Consider the following 12,886-nt stretch of genomic DNA (forward strand, 5'->3'; position numbering starts at 1 on the left):
TTACCAGGCCTCTGGAGAACTTCAAGACATGCTGAAGAGGTCATTTAGCAATTTGTATCAGCTGTGTTGGATCAAGGACACATCTAAAACCTGCAGGACACCGGCCCTTGAGGCCTGGAGTTTAACACCTGTGCTCTAAACTACGCTCAGGTACATCCTGTTTCCACCAATCATCTGTCAGATTTTTCTACAACTTCATGGATGTCCACATGTGATAAATTCAGCAGATTGGAATATATTTGGGAAGCCACACACCTGCCTATCTGTTGTCCCATAGTCGCCAGTGCCTGTCAGAGCATGTATATAATATATTTTTTGGTTTCCAGGGTTGTGCACCACTGTTTTACAGGTTTTAAATGAATTTTTCAATTTGAACAAGGATGCTTTGTTTATTATCTTTCCTCGCAATGTACTGAAATCAAATGGTAGACACACATTGAAAGGTTCTGCATTGTGTTTTGCAGAGCTGTGCTGTCTGTTTCAGGTTTTGTGTGCCTTGAGGGCTCAGTATGAGGTTGAGAGAACTCCTCCCAGCTTCAGTTTGGCATCTGTTTCTCCCTCCACCTCTCTGAAACGCAAACCACATACTGTTTGAACTTGTGCATGCAAGCGTGTGTTTGTGCATATGTTTGTGTCATGCTGGAGGTTCACTGGCTGAACAGCTGATCTTGATCATCATTGTTGTTAACTCCAGCACCCAGCTCCTGCACTAGTCCCCGGAGAGGACATTTTCCCCTACAGATCATATGCTGAGATGGATAAACACACTGACATACTTACACAGACATCCAGACATGCTGTGCTTGGAGCTGTGACATACTGTGCAGGTAACAGTGAAGGTTGCTGGACACCATAGGCTGTTTAAAAAAATGGATGTAGCTTGTGGAACTAAAAGGGATAGCAGGGGATTTATATGTTGCAGTTGCAAAAACAAGTGTAGTTGTATAGAATGACCTTAGTACAACACTTTTCCTTAGTCACTGTTATTTATTTATCCTGTTAAATAACTGCATATTTTATAAATTCCGATTGTCAAATTCAGTATTGTCAATTAATTTCCAGAAGGACAATAAACCAGTGGTATGCTGTATAGGGCAGGCTTATTCTATGGTTTAAAAGCCGCTACTGTTAAATCACACATTGTCCCTTTTTGTATATAAATATATAAATCTTAATCTTGCTAGGATTTTGTTATGATAGCATAGTAACAATAAAGACTGTTGAATCTTCAGTCTTAAGGTGGAAACTCTATAAAAGGGGTTGTTTTTAACTAAATCCAATGCCTACACTGCCATTAGTGACCTTGGTGCATGATAAAAAAGTCATGAATCATAGTATAAAGCCTTTAAAGGCCACAGAGGCCTAATACAAACAGAGATATCCACCTCAAAAAAGTGGTAAAATCCATAGATTAACAAATGTATTTAATCTGTCAATACATTAATCACCATTTTGTCTAACCATTATTCAGCATATGAGGTGACTGACGATTATGCACTGGCTAGTGAACTAAAGCAAAGAAAAGCAGCAGGAGAGGAAATTCCTGCCAAGTGCCTCAGGCGACAGCTTCTGATTTCATACATTCAGACAGAATCACACATTATGAGTTACACGCTTTTAGAAACTATATTTCACTGTCTTGCATACTGTGCCTGTCAGCATGATTGCCTAAGGTCCTGATGCATGAGGATCTGCTGCATTGTGGTGCTTTTTAAATCCTTTTTTGAGAGCTCTTCTTTCCCCTTCGAAAACTGTTCAGTTCACACCGACTGGCACGCTCACAGCATGTTGGTCCTGACTGATTTGGCTAAAAGCTTTGGCTGTATTTCTTTATGTTGGCATATGCACTTGGCAGTTTTCACTGCACACATTCACAAGCAGGCACATGGACACGTGCCATTTTTGTTCTCAATGGAGTGTGTTGTGTTTGATGGGTTTTGGATGACTGGAAACCCATGCAGATGACAATAGCTTGAGGGGATGTACTGTGTTCGTGTGTGTGTGTGTGTGTGTGTGTGTGTGTGTGTGTGTGTGTGTGTGTGTGTGTGTGTGTGTGTGTGTGTGTGTGTGTGTGTGTGTGTGTGGTGTTCATTAGATGTGCTTTCTTGCGGCTTGAAGCCACTGCGTTGTCACAGCAACTGAGCAAACCTGAGCGTACTCATTAGTGCTCTTCCTTTATTTTTGGGTCTGTCTTGGGCCTTTCTTCTCTCTCTCCTCTATTTTAACATTATTCTACCTTTCTCTTTTTTATCCCTCTCACTCTAGCCTCTCCATCTCTCCTAGTCCACAGATTCACAAGTGTAATAATGAGAGAATGAGTGAGGTATTGCCGAATCAGCAAAGACAATTTTTTCAATCCCTCTAGTAGGTACTCATCATAAATTAAGATAGTTTACAAATATCCAGGAATAGCTAATGCTATCAACACAATCAGAAGAAATAATGAATGTGATGTATCCCAAAAAAAGCCCTGCATTCAGTTTTTGAGATTGGCTCAAAATTTTATAATTAGTTGTCACATGATGGAACAGATTCTATGTAATACCAGTTTTGTTGGAGCACAAGACACGATGACGATGGAAAAGCAGATGGGGAATGACAGAGATATCCTAGTCAATGGGGAAGTTAAGAAAGGAAAGTGTTGGAAAATGACTTACTGCCATCAGCAAAACCTCTCTGATAGAACGTTTGCTCGGAAGCAACGAAAGCAGGACCAAATGACTAAACTCTACAATAGTGTTCACCCCGGAGACAGCTCTTAAAGCAAAGGAATAAATGATGAAAATAAGCTGTTCTAGACTGTAAAGACTGTTAATGCTAATGTTTGCCATGTGCTGATATATACTGACAGTGGAAAAATTCCTACCAGAGGAGCGGTTAAACTAAATAGCTGTGAAAGGGATGCGTTGGATTGGCCTTTACTTGGAGATTATGTATCGGAATTTCGGGAGCGCGACCACGCCTCCAAACACACCTTTACCTACTAAAACACTCTCAAACCTAAAATGAGGACGTGGGCCCAGCTAGTGAACTACTTTAATGTTATGATGTTGTGACTATGATGCTAGCTGTATGGTAGAGCTAGACAAACAGGTAGCGGTAGCTGGTTTATGTATAAATACAGTGAATGATTGAAAGAGAGAAAAGGGGGCTTTATTTTGCACTCACAGAGTGAAGAGAAAGGTTATACCAGCGCTCTGAGTCACTGCGAACTGTGTGCACACAGAGAAATGGATTAACTCCACTGTATTTAATCAGTGAACTTAATTGGACAGATCACCAAAAGAGGCAAAACTGTTTTTCTTATTATTGTGGCAACACTTTTTTGACAAATATTTTATGCATATTTTTATCATTTATTTTACACACATATAATGAAAACAATGCAATGATTTTCAAATCTTACAAATGCATATTTTATTCTTATGTTTAAACTGAGGAAAATATTACCAAATATTTCAGTAATTGATACTAGGAAGAAACATTTACAAATTGTGGAACAATTTCAGAATAATGGCAGACAAGCGAATGCTTTTGGCAACATAGTGTATATTTTTACACAGCGTCCCAACTTTTATGGATTTGGGGTTGTTTAAAGTCAAATGATGCTGATTTAGGTTAGCAATACATCATTAAACAGGAATAGCACATATATATTACATATTGTTGTTGTCTAAAAGCCTAGTGTTGAGGCATCTGGTGTTGGATTATAAAGGTGTCATTAATAACAAAGACTTTTCCTGTACTTAAGCTGAGTTCATCTACATGTTCTACGGAATGCCTAAAAAAGCTGTATTCGGACAACTGGAAGAAAATAACTACCCAGTCAGGAGCAAACTTACTAAAAAGCTTCAGAGTTCAAATTGAGAGAATTGAATAAATAGGCGTCATGATAGGGTAATGGCTGGTGTAGACACAGCATGTTTTGTTTTGTTTTGTTTTGTTTTTTTAAAGTACAAGTATGTATGTTTTCTTTTACATGTGAATGCATAGCACACATAAACCACTGCATATTATTCTTGAAGAAGTGACTGTGCCAGAGCTCACTCATAATGACATCCAGTCTATGCAAAAGCACTCTCTAAAGCCACCAATATTTATCTCTATCACTAAAATGGTGAGCTGTCTGCAAGAACTCTGCATGTTATTGGGTTGAAGGTATTTGTAGAGTAGTTCCTTTGGCTAAGTTGCCACAAGCCATTTGTGCTTATTAGCATATTGTAGGTTAAATACCAGAGGCAACTTTCCATAAGAGTCAATCAGTCAGTGGTCTAACAAAGGAATGATGGCACTTATTTGCCTATTGCAGTCTACTGACATCCTGTCTGTATTAACATGACTCACCAAGCTGCTTCACATAGAATAACTCAAAACTGAGACTGTGATGATTTAAATGGTTTGGACTTGATGAAAGTTAACCCACAGTCTAGAAAACAGACACGGATACATGAAGCCAGTATAGCCGCGTCTGTACACACATAGTAACACATAACACATAACATACTTGTTACTGTCTGTTAATCTAAACTGCAATAAAAGCATTAAGTAGTTCATTTCTTGGCTGATAAGGTTAAAAGCAGATACAGTCAGTCTTTCTGTCCCTTCAAATTGTATCATTGGTCTCCAGTGATTTCCTTTACTGGAAAATACAAAAACTATTTTAAAGGGCATTCAAAACTTCACTTCACAATGTCTTCGTTCTAAATAGATTAATGTCATCATTACTGTGATATCAGCAGCACAAAATGTGGACAAATCTCCCAAATAGTACCCAGTCCTGTCTGTGCTAAAATCTGCTTTGGCCTCCAACTACCAATACTCAAGGTCTGGGACAGGCGGGTCTGGGTTTTTCAGAAACTGCTGATCTACTAGGATTTTCCCACACAACTAACTGGGGTCCAAAAAAGACCAGTCTGAAAAATGTGTACAACTTCACATATATTTAAAGTTTAGCTTAGTTTTAAACTGCCTCAGCATGTGATGACCAACAGAGACATATGGGGAAATTAATAAAGAAAGAAAAATTATGCAACTGCCATACGCTAAACAAGTCCAAGCAACAACAATGCCATCCAGTCTTCTGCAGAAGAAAAACACTGTAAGTACAGGGCAGCACTGCAGAAACAGTGTAAGTTCCTTGTCAGTCACAATAATGAGCTTATATGCAAAACGCAGAGCTTCCTGCATCCCACACACTTTCACCGGGAAGGAAGATTGGGGAGGTGGAGAGAAGGGTGGAGACCTGGATGGGAAGGAAGTAAGAGATAAGAGGAAGAAAACAATTTAGCATAATAGCACTTGCCTTTATGCTGGAAAGAGTCAAGATTTCACAACTTTGTTTTGTATTTTTCTCTGTTATAATTAGATAGAATATTCCACATTTGTATTTGGTATTCAACAATTGTAAATCAATCTAGCTTTGTTAATGTTATACATATGACAGCTGGTAGATTTTGAAAGGTTCAACCCATTAAAAAAATAATTATTACTTCCTTTAATATGGCTAGGATTGGCCAACCATCCATCGGTCTTCTTCCGGCCTCCGGTCTTATTTGGGGCAGCAGTCGCAGGGGCAGCAGTCTAAGCAGAGAAGCCCAGACCTCCCTCTCCCCAGCCACCTCCAAAGCATTCCCAGGCCAGCCAAGAGATATAATTTCTCCAGCAGGTCCAGGGTCTGCCCCGGGGCCTCCTCCCGGTGGAACATGCCCCGAACACCTCACCCAGGAGGCGTCCAGGAAGCATCCTTGTCAGATGCCTGAACCACCTCAACTGGCTCCTTTCAATGTGTAGGAGCGGCAGCTCTACTCTGAGCCCCTCCCAAATAGCTGAACTTCACACCTTATCTCTAAGGGAGAATCCAGCCAGCCACCCTTCGGAGGAAGCTAATTTCTGCTGGTTGTATCCATGATCTTGTTCTGTAAAATTTGGCAAACTTTGGCATTTCTGAGAATGCACTGGTATAACAATTCTTATGCCAGTGCATTTTCAGAATTGTCATTTAGGATAATGTTTGTTTTGTTTTGTTTTTGTTTCCTTTGCATTTCTTCCATTTTGCTTCTCAGCCTTTATTTTAGAACTATTTCACTGTATCAAGTCCTGTTGTTATTTGGATCATATGCATTGGTAGGATACTGGATTGAACGACAGTAGCTAAAAGTTCATATGAATGTATTCCAAGAACCACAACAAGTTGCCTGTGAACTGTGGTTTTCTTTCTGTTTATAACTAATCAGAATAGATCAACCTCACAAGCAAATTTATGAGGGTTGTTAGATATTTACAGAACCTGCTGGCACCAAAAATGTATTGCAATTAAAAAATGGATCTGATTTATTTGTTTATTTTTCCCCCCAAAGTGATAAATATTGACATTTGGGGAGAAAAAAAACAGAACATTTCTTCAGAAATCTTTAATTCCGTCTTAGTTTGATTCCTCCACTGAGTCAAACATGGTAGCAAAATTCTTTCATGAGGTACAACCTCGATTCAATCATCTGTCCATCCGAATGCAGCTTGTAGACCTTTTCCATTCATCCTTCCATACGTACATAAGAATGCAGTTCTCTTACAAAGAACCTTTCCCAAACCACAGCACAAGGTTTCTGTAAATGGCATGGAAAGCAGGATTTCCAAACTGGAACACTGCAGACTTACTCTCAACAAGAATATCAACTCTGCCTGTCACCCTGCTGAAAGTTAACTCACTGTGGATTCAAGCCCAAGGCAGAACAGCACTCAATGCATTGGGAATATTTATTAAATAATCATGGGGGTTGCTTGGTTAACTGTTTTGCAGGCATATGGTGGGGCAGTAAGTTTCCATCTGCCGAATGAAACAAGATACATTAGTAGTTCTGCACATTTGCAAGTTATATGGAATGCAGGTTTGCCTTTTCTTCTTTTAAAGTTAAATTACTGTTTTCCCAGTCAAGCTGATAAGACGGCATGTGTCCATGAAGCCAGTTACATATTACTGATACATATATCGTGCAGTATATGGCAGGTATAGAAAATCAGAACACTGGTTATTTAATTTGTCAAAAAAGTTCAAAGTAATGGATGGTGTTTGGTTGTAAACGGCATTGTGTTAATGTGTGACCAATCCCAGATTGTGTGCTAATAAAGGGTACTAGTGTCATTTAAGTTTGAATATGGTTCTAGCCATATTCAAACTGAATTAGCAACTTAAAAATTTTGGGAACATTTTTAAAATTAAAACCCAATGAGATCCTTTGTCACGGTTAGCGATGCAAATTGTGTGGAAATAGGAGTGACAGGACCCAAGTGCAGATACACGAAGATGAGGTGGGTTAAACAAAAAGCAAGACTTTATTGTTGGCTGCAAAAACACTTTCATTGTGAAAGGACTCTTTAATCTACCTACTGTACAAAAGGCTAGCAGAAAACTGGGTTGTAATGTTGTAGAGCTTGTCATTTCATACAGACATGTGGATGCCCTTTGGCTTGCTGTAGTTTTCTTTATCTTAGTTGAGAAATAATATTTCTAGCCTAATATTTCAGAAACCAATTGAAATACTGCAAACTTGTTTTGGCATTCAGCACAATTATCAGTAACTTTTATGTCAGTTAGTACAACTATGTTAGCAAATCTATTTGCATGCTTGATTGAAATATTCTCATCCCTATATTTTACACAGGAAAGGAACTCAAAGTACATATGCAACAAGGTAAATTGCAAAAATCTACGCGTTCCCACCTCTTGCATGCCATCCTGTCATCACGCTGTCTTTGTAGATACAGACAGTACTCTTTTTATGCCAAAACCCAGTTTGCTCATCACGTTAGCAAATCTGGCCACTGATTAAAGTTTGTAACAGTTACTTTGACTGTCGTGATAAATGAATGATCTAAAAACTAACTAACCTCCCATCCAAATCTTCTTTTTTACACCATAACTATTCCTAATGAAATGATATTTTTTGCACTTCCTATAGAGTACAATTTACATTGGGTCCTCTTTCACGTTGACTTTCCCACACCTTGAAGACTGGTCCTAATATGTCCAAGTAATATAAAATGGGATTTTCATAGATCAATAATCTCATCTCTACTTGCCTTCCTTCTCTTCTACATGTTACTGATGTCTAGGTAAAGCTTGCTCCGCGTTCGAGTTAGGAAATGGTGATGCAGAGAAACTGGAAAAGGAGTAATGAAGCTAGAACCAATGTGTGCTTCTAATGTTGCTTTTGAAGTTTACAATGCCTTTCTTCTTCACTTACTTTGACTCAGTCACTGTCCCTCATGCAGGTGACATCCATCTCCACATCTCACACTTGCCCTCCTTTGCTTTTGTACTCCTACACAATTTTGTGAGTATATATAAATATATACACGGCATGAAAGTCAGCATCTGTGTACACAGGTGCTGTAATCTGTGTGATGTCTGTTGTGTGGCCACTAAGGGCCTGTCCTGCATACTCAGATAAAACTCTCAAGTTTGTCAAGAGACTGAACACAAAGCAGCGATAGGTGCACTGCACTTATCTGTTTCTCGGATTCTAGACAGATAGGCAGAATTCTGAATTTACCAATAATCATTCAGAAATGCACATTTTGTATATCAAAAAAAGCAACTGCTCATGTAACTGCTAATTTCATTGACACTCCAACTGGTCATCCCTATTATGACTGGTTTAATTTTACGGTGGCTGATTTCACTTAAACTTTCTCTAGAAAACAAAACAAAAAAAGACCATTTCATGTACATGTGTAATAGTTTTGCTTGTGCCAACACGCTGTGATGAACAGTGTTGGGGAATACATGTACCAGCGTATTTAAAATACAAAATATGAGTAACTGTATTCTGTTACAGTTACAGTTTAAATAGGTGGTAATCAGAATACAGTTACTTTGTTGTAATAAATAGAATACACGGCGGTCATTTGATAATACGTTGTGTTTCGGAGTTTGGAAAAATAGCTAAATTATATAATGTCATTTTATGGCATTTTGTGCACTTCTGAAAAAGAAGTTGAAAAAAGAATAAAAATATTAGATCCAAAACTGTAAATGAAAGGGAAAAATCCCCCCAAAAAAGCAGAACATCTTCAGTGATTCTTAATTACATTTAGCTAATTACACCACTTTATGTTAAACCTTTACTAGACCCTGTGCTGCGGTGCCAGCTTTTTATTCTAACAGCAAAAGCTGGTTGTCAAAAGTTTCATCCATGATGCCGAGTGTAATTCTCTGGGTTACTCAGCTGTGTGCACATAACCCAACATGTAGTTTAGTAGGAAGAGCTGTCACTGTTTGAATATGTGTGAAAATGACCTTCTGCTTTTGAACAGCGAACCATGGTGGGAAATAACCTAACACTGACAGCATCCTGGATGCTGCTGCTGCTGCCTAGAAAACAGTTGTATTGTTTATACTGTATTCAGTGAAGATGGTACAGGTAGCCACTCACTGTCTAACAGCATGTTTACAGAAAAGCTGCCCTGTATATGTTTAGTCAGTCATACAGTAATATTACAGCAACAGTCACATACCAACTCGTTTTGTCTGCACGTATGAGCTTTTGCCTTGTAACTGTTACATTCATACATTCAGACTCCTTTGCCAACATCTGCTATAGCAGATGTGTTATTCTGTGTGATCATGCGGGGAGTGAGTTTCTCTACGCTTATATGTCCTCAAGCAAGACACTGAATGCCTTTCATGTCCAGCTCTGTTGCCGCCACTGACTTTTGATAGAGGAAAAAAAATCCTAACTAGGGTCCAAGAGAGCAACATTATCATTATGTGCGATTTGTAGTTAATTTGCTCCCTTAATGACACAGTGCTTCAGATCAGGGCCAAGGCATTCAGTGACAGAGGTTTAGCTGCATTACTGTTTCACCATGCTACAATCCCAAGGCTGATTTAAACAGCAACATATTCATAGTCATTTAAAGTCACAAGTAAGGGTGCTGCTAGAATATGCGGGCCATTTGAAACAATGTTTCTCTGGGCTCTGGTTAATTACTGTAATTTGAAGATCCCAGTCGAATCTTTATTGGTCGTCTTCTTCAGCTGGCTCCTATAATCATTATCATGTTTTACCCAAATAGCAACAGCAGTGGACTCAAAGAGTGGTGACTATGTTCACCAATTCCACTGTGATAATGCCGTGCTTAAACCTTCACATTGGTTGGATGGTCATAGACTCTGACACTCTGAAAATACAGTGACAGACAAACAGATTAGTGCAGTGTCTGCAGTATTATAAGTGCTAACATTCACTTATGGTGAGGGGCGCTACGAATGATAGCAAAGCTGCCGGTCTACTGGTCAATCTACATTCCCACCCTTAACTATGGTCACAAGCTGTGGTGGTGATCTAAAGAATGAGGTTATAGGTAGATGGAGCGGAAATGAGCTTCCTCTAAAGGGCTTTCCCACAGAGATAAGTTAAGGAGCTCTGTCATTCAAAAAGGGATCAGAGTCAAGCCAGTACAGAGTCCTTCATATTGAACTGAGACAGTTGGGATGGTTTGGGCACTGGGATTGTCAGATATAAATGTTTTAGTCATGTCCAACTGGAAGGAGGATGGCTGGGAAAGGGAGGTTTGGGGATCTCTCCCCCGGTCAACTGGACCCAGTTAAGAGGCAAAATATGGATGGATAGAAGTAACAATATCACTGCACAGTTGGGATAATAGTAGAACTTTTGCTGTGACTGCACGGTTAGAAATATGCCTTAAAAACAGGTGTTTCACTTTTAAATGCCCTAACATCCCCTTTCCTGCATTAAGTAGTATCGTCAACAACAACCAGCATAACTTTTTCCAATATATGACAGGGTATAATCAGGTCTGCCAAAGTCGAGGGTGTGCAGAGAAAAGAGTGGGAGAGGAGGACTCATTAACTTGTCAGAGAGTCTTTGAATCATGGAGCAAAGAGACTAGGCGGGGGGGGGAGTAATGACTAGAAGCACTGACACTGTGAGGAAGCCCATTGCTTCCACACAAATTCCAGAATATTTCAATCAACAGAAAATTCTCACTGAAATGTTACCAGGAATTCTGTTCATATGGATGATGCCACCACAGTTTACCTCCAATATAAATGTTTAGTGCGAGTTTAAGAAGCGATGCCATTTTAATTTTAAGGTAAATATTTATTGTCATTCCACTAATACTGTGCAGTGAAATGCTAGCTAGTACTAGCTTTAAGAACTAAACCGGGGTTTTAATGTAAAGAAACGGCATTAAACTTATTTATAGTTTGAGGGCCACACAAGGAATAATAACCTTTATTTTCTGTTAAGCATATCCCTACATTTTTCCTACAAGTAAATTCTGTTTCGGCCATTTTCACTAGACACCCTTATCCAAGAAGGCCCTGCCAGGGTTGAACAGGCCCCGGAGTGTCCCACTGGTTTATGTTAAATTGTTATTTCTCTTCTTCTTTCTTCTGTTTCGTTTTCTACAGTTTATTTTCTTCTATCTCTTCACTGCAACTAAGAAATTATACTTACCTCTTTAAAATTTATGGTGCCTCACTTCTTCAAAGGGATAGAAAAGGTGATAAAGAGAAGTAAGACAAAAGGGACAATATAGAGAGCAGAGAGGAAAGCCGGAAGGGGGGCGCCCGATCTGGCTTCCCACACCTCTCCGCCGGATCGGGCTGTACACTCTACCTCCCCACTGCCTGCCAGAAAAGGAAAAAAGAGCAGAGGGGAGAAGAGCAGAACATTTTTCTTTTCTTTTCTTTCATTGCTCCTTTTGGTTTCACTACCATGAGGTTAACTGCACAGTCCCCAGGAGGCCCTGAGACAGCTGTGTCACTCAAGCAGCGAAATTTCTAATGTTATGTTTTACCCTTTTGACGCCCCCTGTTGAGGCAGGTCCACCACGGGTTGCTCAATCTTGAGTGTGTGTTTTGTGGTTAGCTGACTGCCTTATCTGCCCAAGTGATGTCAGCCCTTTTTAGCCATAGTCAGTAACTGGTCCTCTCAGCAGTGTTAGCTAATTCTCTTATAACCTGCCGTTGTGCCTTTCCTCTGATCCCAATCTCTCTAAGCAGTTTTGCTATTGTACTGGCAACAAAGCCCACTTCTACAGGGCGCACCTTGATCTTCCAGCCTCTGTCCTCTGCCTCAGCGGACAAGTTGGCATACCGCAGCTTCTTACGCTCAAATTCTTCCACAATTGCTTCCTCCCATGGTACCGTCAACTCAATGACGTACACAAGTTTTTGGACATTAGACCAAAGGACAAGGTCGCAGAGTAGTTGTTACGATCTCTGTGGGAAAAATTAGCCTCTGATCCAAGTCCACTTGCATCTGCCAATCTCTGGCAACCTTCAGCGGGCCCAGGTCCAGGGTTGAGGGGGCTTGCCCTCGGCTTGTCTCCCTCCCGGACAAATGTTGATGAAAACTGACGCTCCTCTTGGTTCTTTTGCACTCAACTTTCTTGGCTAGACACCTGTGGACCTGGTTGTGTCTCCATGTGTATCTGCCCTGAGGCTAGTCCTACAACCAACCAAGATGTGCTTGAGTGTGGCTGGGACTGTACACAGCGGGCATGGACATTTGGGAAGTCTGAGGCGCTTCTTACCGTAGGAGCTCACTAGCTTCTCTAGTCGATTGGCACGATTGAGTGAAACCTCGTACATTGTCAATGGTCTGGGCAATAACCCAAACTGGAAGCACCAGAGCTTCAGTTTCCCTGGGAGTGCTGTGTTGTTAATCCACTTGAGGTCATTAGCCAAGTTGTTCTTAGTTGTTCTACTTGCCATGTATCATTGAGGTCTGCATTATAACACCGTCTCAAGCTCTTTATGGGCTTCTCTAAGATTGTTGGAATTGGTTCTCCACTGATATAGAATTGCTCAGCTATCAATTTTCCTTTAATGATGGAGATGCTGCGAGATTTACTT

General features: G+C 40.1%; 1 protein-coding gene across 4 annotated transcripts in view; it reads left to right on the forward strand.

Moving 5' to 3' along the window:
• cnih3 (cornichon family AMPA receptor auxiliary protein 3) overlaps positions 1-12,886 on the forward strand; it is a 134,137-nt gene that overhangs the window by 53,711 nt on the left and 67,540 nt on the right. The gene's annotated exons all lie outside the window — the stretch shown is intronic.

Source organism: Astatotilapia calliptera, chromosome 15 (genome assembly GCF_900246225.1).
Source record: "Astatotilapia calliptera chromosome 15, fAstCal1.2, whole genome shotgun sequence".
NCBI classification, from domain to species: Eukaryota; Metazoa; Chordata; class Actinopteri; order Cichliformes; family Cichlidae; genus Astatotilapia; species Astatotilapia calliptera.